Source organism: Dermacentor variabilis, chromosome 1, assembly GCF_050947875.1.
Source record: "Dermacentor variabilis isolate Ectoservices chromosome 1, ASM5094787v1, whole genome shotgun sequence".
In the NCBI taxonomy this organism is placed as follows: domain Eukaryota; kingdom Metazoa; phylum Arthropoda; class Arachnida; order Ixodida; family Ixodidae; genus Dermacentor; species Dermacentor variabilis.
Genome location: NC_134568.1, coordinates 15,425,731 through 15,438,131, shown reverse-complemented (window position 1 = coordinate 15,438,131; position 12,401 = coordinate 15,425,731). Strand labels below are relative to the sequence as shown.

The 12,401-nt window shown below is 45.1% G+C and overlaps 1 non-coding gene across 1 annotated transcript; it reads right to left on the bottom strand.

Moving 5' to 3' along the window:
- Window positions 1–1,393: 1,393 nt before the first annotated feature.
- On the bottom strand, window positions 1,394–1,466 carry TRNAT-CGU (transfer RNA threonine (anticodon CGU)). The gene has a single exon. It is a non-coding gene; the product is annotated as a tRNA-Thr (tRNA).
- Between the last annotated feature and the right edge of the window lie 10,935 nt (window positions 1,467–12,401).

Sequence of the window (12,401 nt, the reverse complement as noted above, 5' to 3'; positions counted from 1 at the left end):
GCCGTAGACGTTTAGGTTGGTAAATAGCATATATTAGAACTAAGCACTCTATCGTACAGTATAGAAACAGAACGGTGCACACGTCACACATCAACTAAAATACATGCTCCACATCCATGCTGTCCCTACGCTACAAGTTCTTGCTCGCGCTCACATCCTCGTCGTCTTCAGCAGGTGGCTCCCGTGACGGCACGATCTGGTCGCTGAGCAGGACGTAGCGTGTCGACTTGCCGAAGTGCTGGGTGAGCGGTGGCGGCGGCCCGGACGCTCTGGAACGGCGAGAGATCAGATCGACCAGGAACAGCGCTGGCCGGGAACAGTCGCGGCCAGGTGGTAGCCGCCCTGGACACCGACATCCGCAGGAGTGTGAGCGGTCGGGACGCTGCCAAGCGGTTCACCCGGGTAGCCCTCACGATCCCCGAGCTGCGCGAACGCCGTGTCGAACCAGTCTTTTTCCTGCTCCCGATGCGCTCGAGCCTGCGACTTCCTCTTTCTCTTTTCTTTCCCAGCCGTCGCCACCTCGTGCTTTATTTTTGTCTTGTCTTGTCTTGTGTCCCAGAGAGTGGCGCGTACCCACAATGGGGGATTGGCCAAGAAGCAGGCGGTTTTCCGTAAGGTTCCGCGACGCGCTGCACAGGTAGTCACAGCCGTCGTCGTCGTCGTCGTCGTCGTTCTGTTTCACCACAGTCGTCATGCCCGCTCAAGAAATAAAGGCGGAGGCGTTTTGATAGCCGTTTAAAAGAGCCTCAGATCATTTGTAGACGACACACTCTTCACCACTTCAAATTGTCTGGACGGCCCTTGTCTGATCTTCGACAAAGTTACTTATTGACGTATGCTACCGACCACCCGACCACAGTCATTGCGTCGTTGAAAAATCTCCGCCATAGCATGAAAACTGCTATCTTGCAATACCCAGGCTACCACATAAATCTCTTTGGTGACTTCAACTTACCAGATATTTATCGGTCTACTTTATCTACCGCTAACGCCACATCCCGTGGCTTTCTAAATATGATCTTGCACCTAAACCTGTCTCAAATTGTTAACCATCCTACACGTGGCCTAAATGCGCTCGACCTTATTCTCAGCAGCGATCCTTATACCATAAGCGACATTACATATTTTGATGACTGCAACGATCCCAAGTTATTGCAGCTAACTATCCAAATGCCTCATAGGCACTACGGTTGCGAAATTAAAAAGATACGTGACTACGATAAGGCTCCGAGAAGAAAGGGGGTTAACTAAGGGGCCCGATTTTTAACAATCATGTAATGAAAAGCCAACAAGCGAAGACACCAAGAACAACGTAGGCGAAATTACTTGTACTTACGAAGTGAATTACAGAAATTATGAAATAATGACAATGAAAGTGGACGAAAAAACAACTTGCCACACGTGGGGAACGATCCCACGTCTTCGCATTACGCGTGCGATGCTCTAACCAATTGAGCTACTGCGGCGCCGTTTTCCCATCCACTTCACTTTCTTGGGTATTTATGTCTTACTATGAGAACTAACCTTGGGAGTGTTAACCAGCGCCACCACTCAAAAACCTTGGTCTCTCAGTTCCTGCAGCAACTCAGCACCAGGTGGTGACCGCATAATTATGCAATGATCAAAAATATGCACCCAGAAACACTGAAAGCACTTTTGACTCTTTACAACACCATGTGGGCATCTGGGCATATCCCATCCTCGTGGAAAGAAGTGATTGACATTACAATTCATAACCAAGGCAAAGACCCCGCGTTAGCCAGCAGTTATAGACCAATAGCACTAACAAGCTGTATGTGTAAGTTATATGAAAAAAAATGGTAAATCGATGGCTAATCTATTTCCTGGAAAGCAACCGTCTGCTTCATCCCCTTGAATGTGGTTTCAGGGAAGGTACGTCAGCAATACACCACCTTGTTCGCATTGAGGCAAGCATTAGAGATGCTTATATACACAAACAATTCTTTCTCTCTGTATTTTTCGATTTGGAGAAAGCCTATGACGCAACATGGCGATGCGGAATCCTCCGAGGCCTATCTGCGATGGGCGTACGCGACAATATGTTAAACATGATAGCAAACTACTTCTCTAACCGCACATTCCGTGTTAGAGTGGGCAATGCCCAGTCTAAGCGTTTCACTCAAGAAACTGGTGTGCCACAAGGGGGCGTGCTTCGTTGCCCCCTCCTCATTGTGAAAATGAATTCGCTTCACAAAGCCATTCCATCCTCAATGTTTTATTCGATATATGTGGATGATGTGCAACCAGGATTTAAGTCTTGTAACATTGCAGTCAGCGAGCCCCAAGTCCAACTCGGACTGAACAAAGTGTCAAGATGGGCAAATGAACATGGCTTCTAGCTAAACCCCCTCAAAAGCTCCTGTGTACTTTTTTCTAGAAAGAGAAGCTTTATACAAGATCCTGATATTATGCTGCATGGACGACACATACCACTCAACACTGAATTTAAATTTTTAGGCATAATACTCGACTCAAAACTAACCTTCATTCCTCATATCAAGTATCTGAAAGCTAAATGCCTGAAAAAAATGAGAATCCTGAAAATACTGTCACACACAACATGGGGAAGCGACAGAAAATACCTCATGAACCTCTACGGGAGCCTTGTAGGACCACGGTTAGACTACGGTGCCGTAGTGTATCGCTCTGGCTATATCCAGGGCTCTCAAGAGACTGGACCCTGTGCATCATCTTGGTATCCACCTCGCTACCGGTGCCTTTAGGACGAGCCCGATTAAAAGCCCCTATGTCGAATTGAATGAATGGTCCCTTGATCTGCAACGGTCATATTCTACTTTTAATTATTTTCTGAAAGTACATGCTAACAAAAACCATCCTTGTTATCCCACCATAAAGGATATGACCTCTGCAACGCTCTTTCATAACAAACCTACAGCCAGAGAGTCATTCTCGATCCGCGTGAGAAAGCTGAGCGAGGATATGGATGTTCCTATTTATGAAAATCGTCTAATGGCTTCTGCCAAGCCGTTTCCGCCATGGTTGTGGCACATCATTGACTGTGACACGTCATTTGCGGAGGTAACGAAGCACGTTCCAGAGGCCCACATTCATGTGCATTTTCTAGAATTACAATATAAATACCCGTGTCCAGAATATTACACAGAAGCGTCTAAATCGCATGCTGACGTGTCGTATGCAGCCGTCATCTTATGCTTTTCGGAGTCTAATGTTGTTCACCCTTACACAGCTGAGACGTAAGCAGCTGAGACGTAAGCACTATGGTCGGCTGCGAAACACATCAAACAGATAAAACTGCGTTCGGCGGTCATATACACAGACTCATTAAGTGTTGTAAAAACATTGATGTTTATGCTGCAACCACAGAAATCCAGTAATTGCAAATCATTTCTCTCTCCTCTGTACTATTTATGCCTCTGGCCAACATGTAACGGTATGCTGGGTGCCTGGACACAGAGGTATTGAAGGTAACGTCCTGGCAGACCAAATTGCTACATCCTTACACACGAAAGCTTGCAGCATGTCCGTAACCGTTCCGGTTTCAGAGCTTAAGCCATACTTACGGAAAAAACTGAGAACCAAATGGCAGCATAATTGGGACGCTGAAATCCTTAATAAACTCCACGTAGTTAAGCCATATTTAGGATACTGGCCGTCACTGACCAAGTCCAGACGAAGCGATGTCGTATTCTGTCGTCTCAGAATAGGGCACACTTATGGTACACATAGTTTTTTTGTTGACTGGCGGTAGACGTCCAACTTGTAGTAGATGTGGGGAGACACTCAGGTTTCAGCATGTCTTCTTAGAATGTCGCGAAACACAAGTCGAGAGGAAAAGACACTTCCCCTTAGCATATGTTCAGTGTATACCACTTCACCTGGCACTGTTTCTAGGTAGAGAACCGCTATTTGTCATGCAGTCTATTTTAGCCTTTTTAAACGACGTTGACACGCTCCGCGTTTTCTGTACAAAAAATTCGTAACACGGCCTCTTCTGAGAGGCCACGGTTGAGATGTCAACCTTTGTTATAGCAGGTGCCTCCGGGCCCTTGTACTCAAGGGACACGCTGAGGCTGTTGTGCTACTCGTCATCAACAATCACCTGTCCATTTTTATGCATATAACGCTTTTACGGCCTTGTTGCACATCCTATACTTATAGTATACCCTACTTCAGTCATTCTCATATTTTTATTCCTTATATATTTTAAGTAATTTATAGCTCTCAGTTTTAGGCCTCTATACAGCCACCTCACATCAGCCATTAGTCCATTGAGTACTCATCATCACTGCCTTGGCGCTCTTTGGTCACACTTGACCCTTGCGCCATTAAACTCTACATATTTATTTATTTATTTATTTATTTATTTATTTATTTAAAATACCTTACAGGCCCTATGGGGGCATTGTATAAGGGGGGTTACAAAATCAAGGCAGAAAACAAAGAAGAAAAGGGTAAGCAGCCTTCTGAAGTCTAATACAAAAGATACGCCTCAATGCAGGGCTCATCAACATTACTACCAAGATCAAAACATGAAAAATGAAAAATTGAAGTAATGAAAGACTACAAAGATACACTTAAGGAAATAGCACGAGTAAAACTTAACGTAACGCACTAATGCTAGAAAGTAAAAAACAGGAAAAAATGAACCAGATCAGGGAGCACAATTCTTGAAGGGATATTTCGGGAAAACGACGCAAAAAAGCAATAATATATAGAAGGCATACAAGTGAACAAGTGACGCAGCATAATATAGCAATTCATAAGAGCGAGATAGCAATCCATCAATAAAAATAAAAACATCACAAGAAGTTCAAAGCACATTGGCAAGTGTAAGAAACAAGATAAATGATTTATAAGTGTTATTATGAAAAATGCTCGTGTAGGAGATGACGAAATTTTTCTTGATCTGACTCGGAAGCAATGTGATCAGGCTGATTGTTCCACAAGCGAATGGCCGTAGGGAGTGCGGAAAAGTTAAAGGCCTGTATCGTACCGTACATGCGCGCAAAACTGAAGTGGTTATTTAATCGGCGAGACGTGTTCGAGGCGACCTGGATATGCAGCGTGGATTGTGTGGAATTATAAACATATTTGTGAAACAAGGATAACAGAGCGATATTACGGCGAAGAACTAAAGGCCGGATGGAATGATCGAGTTTCAATTGCGTTACGCTTGATTGGTGCCTATAATTACGTGAAATGAAACGGGCAGCTCGGTTCTCGACTGATTTAAGCATCTCGATTAAGTACGTAGGATGTCGCTACCAAATGTATGATGCATACTCGAGCTGTGGACGAACAAATGTCTGATAGGCCAATTTGCGGGTGTTGGAAGGTGAATTACTCAGATGATGACGTAGGTAACCTAATGTCCTTGGAGCTTTTGCGCAAACGTCTACAATGTCGTCTGTGCAGGAGAGGTTTTCAGTTAGGTGAACACCCAAATATTTATATGATACTGTATGTAACAATTCTTTATTATTGACGTTGTATAAAAACGTGAGTTGTCACGCTTACGACTAAAAGAACTCACCTGACATTTTGATACATTTAAAGCCATTAACCAGGTGTTACACTAATTACGAATTATGCTAAGATCATTTTGAAGGGCCAGGTGGTCGTCAGTATTGGTAATTGATCTGTAAGTAATGCAGTCGTCAGCGAAAATACGCAAGCGAGAAGCATTAAGTCGCAAATCATTTATGTAAATTAGGAAGAGTAAAGGGCCAAAAACGCTGCCCTGAGGCACACCAGAAGTAACGTAAGAAGTAGACGAAGCATTATTGTTAACTACTGTGAACAGTTGACGATTCGAAAGAAAATTACGAAGCCATGTTAGAGTGAAGGAGCCAATTCGAAGTGCAGTTAATTTTGAGGCGACAATGAGCTACACGATCAAATGCTTTGGAAAAATCAAGGAAAATGCAATCGGTCTGCTGGTTATTGTTCATGCTAAGGTACAGGTCAGTCGTGAATTCGAGTAACTGTGTCTCACATGATAATCCTTTCCTGAAACCACGTTGATGGCGAAAAAAGAAATTATTGGACTCTAGGTGATTATAAATATGAGAAGCAATTATATATTCGAGCATCTTGCAGCAAATGCAGGTCAATGAAATTGGACGGTAATTTTCCGGGGAATTTTTATTCCCAGTTGAAATATGGGTATGACTTTGGCCATTTTCCAGTCATTGCGCAGCTATCCCGATGACAAAGACTGCTTGAATATATGGTAAAGAAGGTTACTGGATATAGAAATGGTATTTTTTAATATCTTGGAACTAATATTATCAACACCAGGTGTAGTAGATGACTTCAGATTATTAATAAGACATGCAATTCCCTCCACCGAGATTTCAATACTTTCCATGAATTGCCAGTCATAATAAGCAACATCAGGTACATTGGTATGATCCTCGCGGCTGAAAATTGATGAAAAAAACGTATTAAGCGCAGAGGGGCATTGATTGTCAGAGAGGGGAGAATTTGTATCGCTATGCAAGGCTATCCGGTTAGAGTCAGGGTAAGGTGATACAAATCGCGAAAACTTTTTCGGATTCGAATCTAAGAGAGAAGGTAAATCTGTGGAGAAACATCTATTTTTAGCTGCAGCTAAGGCGGAACAGTACGTTTTTAAGCAAAGCCTGTGCCTTTCCCAAGAAGGAGCATTATTGAGGCGTCTAGCGGTATTGTTCAGACGTTTCTTTTTATTCCTGAGCTTACGCAGGGCATTATTAAAGGGACCCTGAAACGCTTTTGACGATTTTCTACAAACGTACTGAGTCGTTAGAGTAGGTTCTTCTGATCATTAATTGACACATCTAAGTGCTCTGCGTAAAACGTGTAATTTATTATAAGGTTTTAAAAATGCACATCGCTGCCGATCGCAGCGCATTGCTCGGCGGAATTTTAAGCCGCCCCTACCCATATGACCGAAATCACCCATACGACGTCAGTGGGGCGAGCTATCCGATTGGCTGACCAGGGCGCGTGATCGATAGTTTTTCCAACTTTATGGTAAACAAATGATCTTCGTAATAGTTGGAATGTTAGTTAATTTGTTTTTATGAAAAGAAAGTAGCATAAAGAGAATGCACAAGAACAATTTTTCAGTACACTTAAACACTTCCGGCACACAGCAAGTGTCGTCTGCTTGTGTTACAACGTACTCCATTTTGACGAGAGCTCCGCGGTCACAGTTGGTCTCAGTCTTTTCGCCAGCACTATGATTCGACTTTGTTGCCTTGTGGACTGCAAACGTAGCGACTGGCAATATGTCAAGCTGCGACATCGTGTCCCTCTGCAAGGCAGCGTACGAGCGAACTGGCTGCTGCGCATCGGACTACCGCTATCCGATCGGCACCAGGATTTGCGCGTTTGTGGCCGTCAATTTACACCGGCAGATTACTAACGCAACAGCGTTTCGCGAGTCCCGTATTAGGGCAAACGTAAGCTAAAGGGGACAGGGTCTGGGCGCTTGACTGTGCCGTAACGGGATGAGCCGAGATGAGCAGAAGGGCAAATGTGAATGGTCTGCACGGTGCAGCCACCTGGTGGCATAGAGCGCAACCATACACAGTAGCAGCAACGAAGCGTATTCTTCTCTGCTGCTGGTGCGTATTTTTCGCAGGAATGTAATCATCGACACGTTGTTTTTATAAATGTTTAAAATGTTTTACACTTGGTGAGAGCAATATATTAGCGCTTTCTTTGGCTGGTTAAGCGCTGCGCCAACAAGTGTCTGGACCGTGTAGACCGATCACGCCGCTCGCGTACGTCTACGCCAAAGTTCCTTCATCAGCTTGAGTTTGTGCCTCCATTGATTTGCCGAAATGACCAGCTTGCCTGTGGTTAACGGAATACCAGACACGTTCGGCGCTACGACAGAATGCTCGCAACGCACGCTGCTTCGATAGCTCTCGCTTGGGGTCGACAGCCAAGCGGCTAGCGGAGAGGTCTCGCGCGGGCGGGGGCGGGCTCCAAAACAACCGGAAGGGGACGATGTGACGTCGCATCGTGACGCAGGACCAGTGAAGGCGGTGCGTAGCCCCGCTCGCTCGGCGAACGAGTTGAGAAGGAAAAGCGTGGACGGGGAGGAGGGTAACTTCTAATCGCTTGTAGCTCCATTAATACGTAACGCTTCACTTAAATTGTGGTGCGAATGTTCTACTTAAGCTGTACCCTACGCGTCTACAAAATTTGTCCGAGCCGTTTCAGGGGCCCTTTAAACCAAGGATTAGATTTGTCATTTGTTATCGAGATCAACGGGATATTTTTGTTAATTAGAGCAGACATTTTATTCTTGAAACATACCCAGTTATCTTCCACCGAGCGATTACAAAAAGAAGGAAGTAGCGTGCGGTTGAAAAATACTTCAAGTTCATGGTTTATTTGAGAGTAGTTTGCTTTGTTATAATCACGTATTATTTTCTTTGAGATCCCTGAAAAGGGCAGTGGAACACTGATTGTTACCTGAAGTAGATCGTGATCGCTAAAGCCGTTTTGGTGAATTACGGATCCAATCGTTTCGGGAGAGTTGGTGAGTATAAGGTCAAGGATGTTAGTACCAGGATATCATCATCATCAACACCTTTGTTCTCGATTAATAGACCCAGCATCTTGAGCTGGTTAACTATTGGGATATTCCGCCCGTTCTTGGTGTGGGCTTGATTTCCTCATGAGCCTAATTTCTGTCATATCCTTTGGTATGCCTGCCCCTAAGTGTGCGGCAGTATAAGAGAAGTTAGGATATTTCTGCAGAGCATGTGAGGCCTGTTCCTATGAGGTCTTCCTCTAGTGTGTTTATTGCAGTCTGGAGTCATTCTATTTATCCGTCACTGCCATCACAGACCCAGATAGTAATATTGTCCGCGTAGATTGTGTGATTCAGGTTCTATGCGATTTAATTTTTCGGGGAGTCCCATCAAGACGAGATTAAACAGCATCGGGGAGATTACAGTGGCTTGCTGCGTGCCGCCCCCCCCCCCCCCTCATTTCAATCTCGGGCGACGTGAGCCCTCCGACGGAGATGACTGCTTTCCTACCTGATAGGAAGCTGTTGATGTAGTTATCCGTCCGTTGCCCTAGTCCTATTCGTTCGATGTTTTCTAATATGGTTATGTGGTTGGCGTTATCAAACGCCTTTTTAAGATCAAGGCCCAAGATGGCCCTTGTAGAGCGCGTTTTATAATCGAGTATCTGATGCTTAAGTTGAAGCATCGCATCTTGTGTCGAAACGTTTTTCGAAATCCTATCATTGTATCTGCGTATATGTTATTATCCTCTAAGAAGTTCACTGCTCTGTTTAAAATTGCATGTTCCATTAATTTTCTCACGCAGGATGTTAGGGAGATCGGTCTGAGGTTGTCGATCTCAAGCTTTTTACTAGGTTTCGAAATGAGTCTTATCGTCGCTTTCTTTCAGTGAGCTGATACTTCTCCCTTTAGCCAACACTCGTTTATGTATTCTGTTAGTTTGGTAATCGATTCATCATCGAAGTTCCCGAGAGTCTTGTTGGTTATACCATCCGGGCATGGGGCTGATTTAGTGTTTAACTTTCGTAGGGCCACGCGAATTTCTGCCTCCGTGAGTTCCTCGTCTAATTTTGCGTTTATATTCCCGTTGTAGCTAAAATGGCTGCAAGGGAGTGCCTGTGTTAAGCATTTCTGCTATAATTAATTGAGAAAGTCCTCTTCTGGGCCCTCATATGCGTGTATTAACTTATTAATGGCTTGCCTGTGGTTTTTCTTGTTATTTTGATGACCAAGCAGGAACCTGAGCATGTGCCAGGTTTAGCCGGTGCTTAATTGCCCGTCCATGGAACTACACTTCCCGGCTCATTGTTGTTTGGTCAATCGCTTAGCATGTTCTATTTTTTGTTGTTGTTGAGGAGCGCTATACGCTTTCTTAACTTTCTGTTATGCTTCTGACCTCTAAGTCTATTATGAAGCGACTGCTTAACTTCCCATATGTGGAGAAGTCTGCTGTCGCATTTCTCCAAGTTAGATTCAGGCAGTGCTATTCTTGTGGCAGTTCTGACGTTATCGCTGAGCTCCTTAGTTCATTGTTTTGTGCCTGATGTATCGCGTTCTTCGAAATAGTTCCCAGTCTACTAATTCGATCTATTGTTCATTGGGTCTATTCGGCCCTTCTCTGACGTGTAACTCCGATAAGCCCCTACCCACTTCACAACCACATAATTACATAAGATCAGCTTCTCTCCAACCTCCCGTCTTCCTCCCATGGTCGCACCCAAAATGAGGCGCGCTAAAAAAGGGTTCAGGATATGGCAATGGAATTGCAGACGTTACGAAAACAATGCGTTAGTTTTGCAGCAGTATTTAATAGACAAGGATACACTGGACGTCATAATTCTGCAGGAAACACACGGGATCGCAAAGCTGGCAGGATACAGATCTTTTGGTTATGCCGAAGGGGAGACCAGGGTATTCACCACGCTGGTAAAAAGAAACATAACGTGCGTGCAACACAACACCGGCCTAACGCACATTGACAATATTCTATTGGAACTCATCCCGCAAAAGAAGATAGGACGTAGCTCATTTATTCTCAACACTTATATATAGCAACCCCACGCTACATAAACACAAATTCAAGAATCTATTCCAGAAAACACAAATTCAAGAATCTATTCCATAAAACACTCAAACTATCTGGAGATAATCCGGTAGTAAAGGAGGAGACTTTAATGCCCCACGCACCACGGGGGGATATTTATATACCAGACCAAAAGGAACAGACTTACGGAACGACTCGCAAGAATTAAGCCTCACGCTCTTCACTGACCCCGGCACTCCAACCAGGGTAGGCACGGCGCTAAACAGGGACGACACGAGACCTTTGCCAAGAATATTGAAAAGGTGACGTGGCGCAACACACTGGAAGATTTAGGTATCAACCCCCGTGTATACATGAGATCAACCAATTATTTTTTTTTCTGGTTTCAGTTTGAAACATTTTTGCTAGCGCTTCTTGACAGAGCGACTCCCACTTAAAACGCAAAATTTTGCATGGAGCCTGCTTCTACGTTATCTGAAGCTATGCTAATTATGTGGTTAAAAATTTCATACTACTTTCAACGTAACCATTGTAACGCGTAGTTAGCATAGTTTCACATAATAGGTGTGACGTTATTGGGTACAGGATCACTCTGGGAAGAGAGAGAAGCAGCACGCAAAAGCACAAACACACATCAGACTTGTATTGGACGTACTTAACACAGTGAAACGGCACACACACGCGACAGTTCCCCAAAATTTCTAGAACACATGCAGCTACATATATGGATTAGACAAACGTATTCTGCCTGCAGTTCATGCGGAAGCAGGTGTCGCCATGTCGGAGACATCGTGGAACCGATGTCGGACAGCAGTGTCGGACAGCAGTGTCGGACAGCAGTGTCGGACAGCAGGGTCGAACTGCAGGGTCGGACCGCCTCGTGGAGCTCAGGTGGCCCTAGGCCACAGTTGATGTACGGGAGGCTCCACGTGCCCGGTTTCCCGCAGGCGGGGTTTGCACTCGGGGCACACAGCAGCAGCCACCGGGTCACGTCCACAGCTGGCGGGGCAGCCCTGTGGCCGCTCACCCGAACGCTCGTTAAGCCAGGCTCACGACCGCCAGCCCTCCTGCACCAGTTGCCCAGCGAAAGAACTGGGTGAGGCAGCCTCTCAGCTGGTGACAGCGTTGATTCGGGTACAGACGGAGTGACGCGGGCGGCGATAGCTCCCATGGCCCGGACGCCCAGCGAGGAAGCTGTTGTTGTTGCTGTTGTTGTTGTAGCCTGTGGCACGTGTGGCTCCTACCCACGGTGGGGGATTGGCCAAGAAATGGGTGGATTATACCAAAATAATATAGAGCATAAATTTCCTAATATCTATTGGAATAGCATTGAATAGGGTTGAAATACCGGTTCAAATGTAATCAGGAAGGTGCTGTTGAATGAGTAATAATTAATTTAAAATACTCTTTGCTTTCGAACGCCGAAGCTCGCGCACTGATCACGCCACGGGCCACACTCTCTCGCGCCACACTTTTCGAGGCGCCACTGTCGACGCTCACAAATCGGTGTCGATGATGATGATGAGGGCCCTTTCGCACATGCCCACTCACGGCTATTTGCCAAAAGTCGGTGTCCTCTTTGCCACCGCACGGCGCACTACCTGCACGTGTTTATGCTTCCCATTTACGCGTACCATATATTCTCACAGTAGGCAATAAAGCAGCCTCAATGCAAAGTTTTGGTATTGAACTACGTAATGATCCGTCACAAAAACATCTCTTAACTGAATGGATTTAATACTCAAACTCAACACGAACTCCGTCCTTACTATTTGAAGGAAATGAGGCTGAACCACGAACGGTAAAAAAACAAAGGCGGG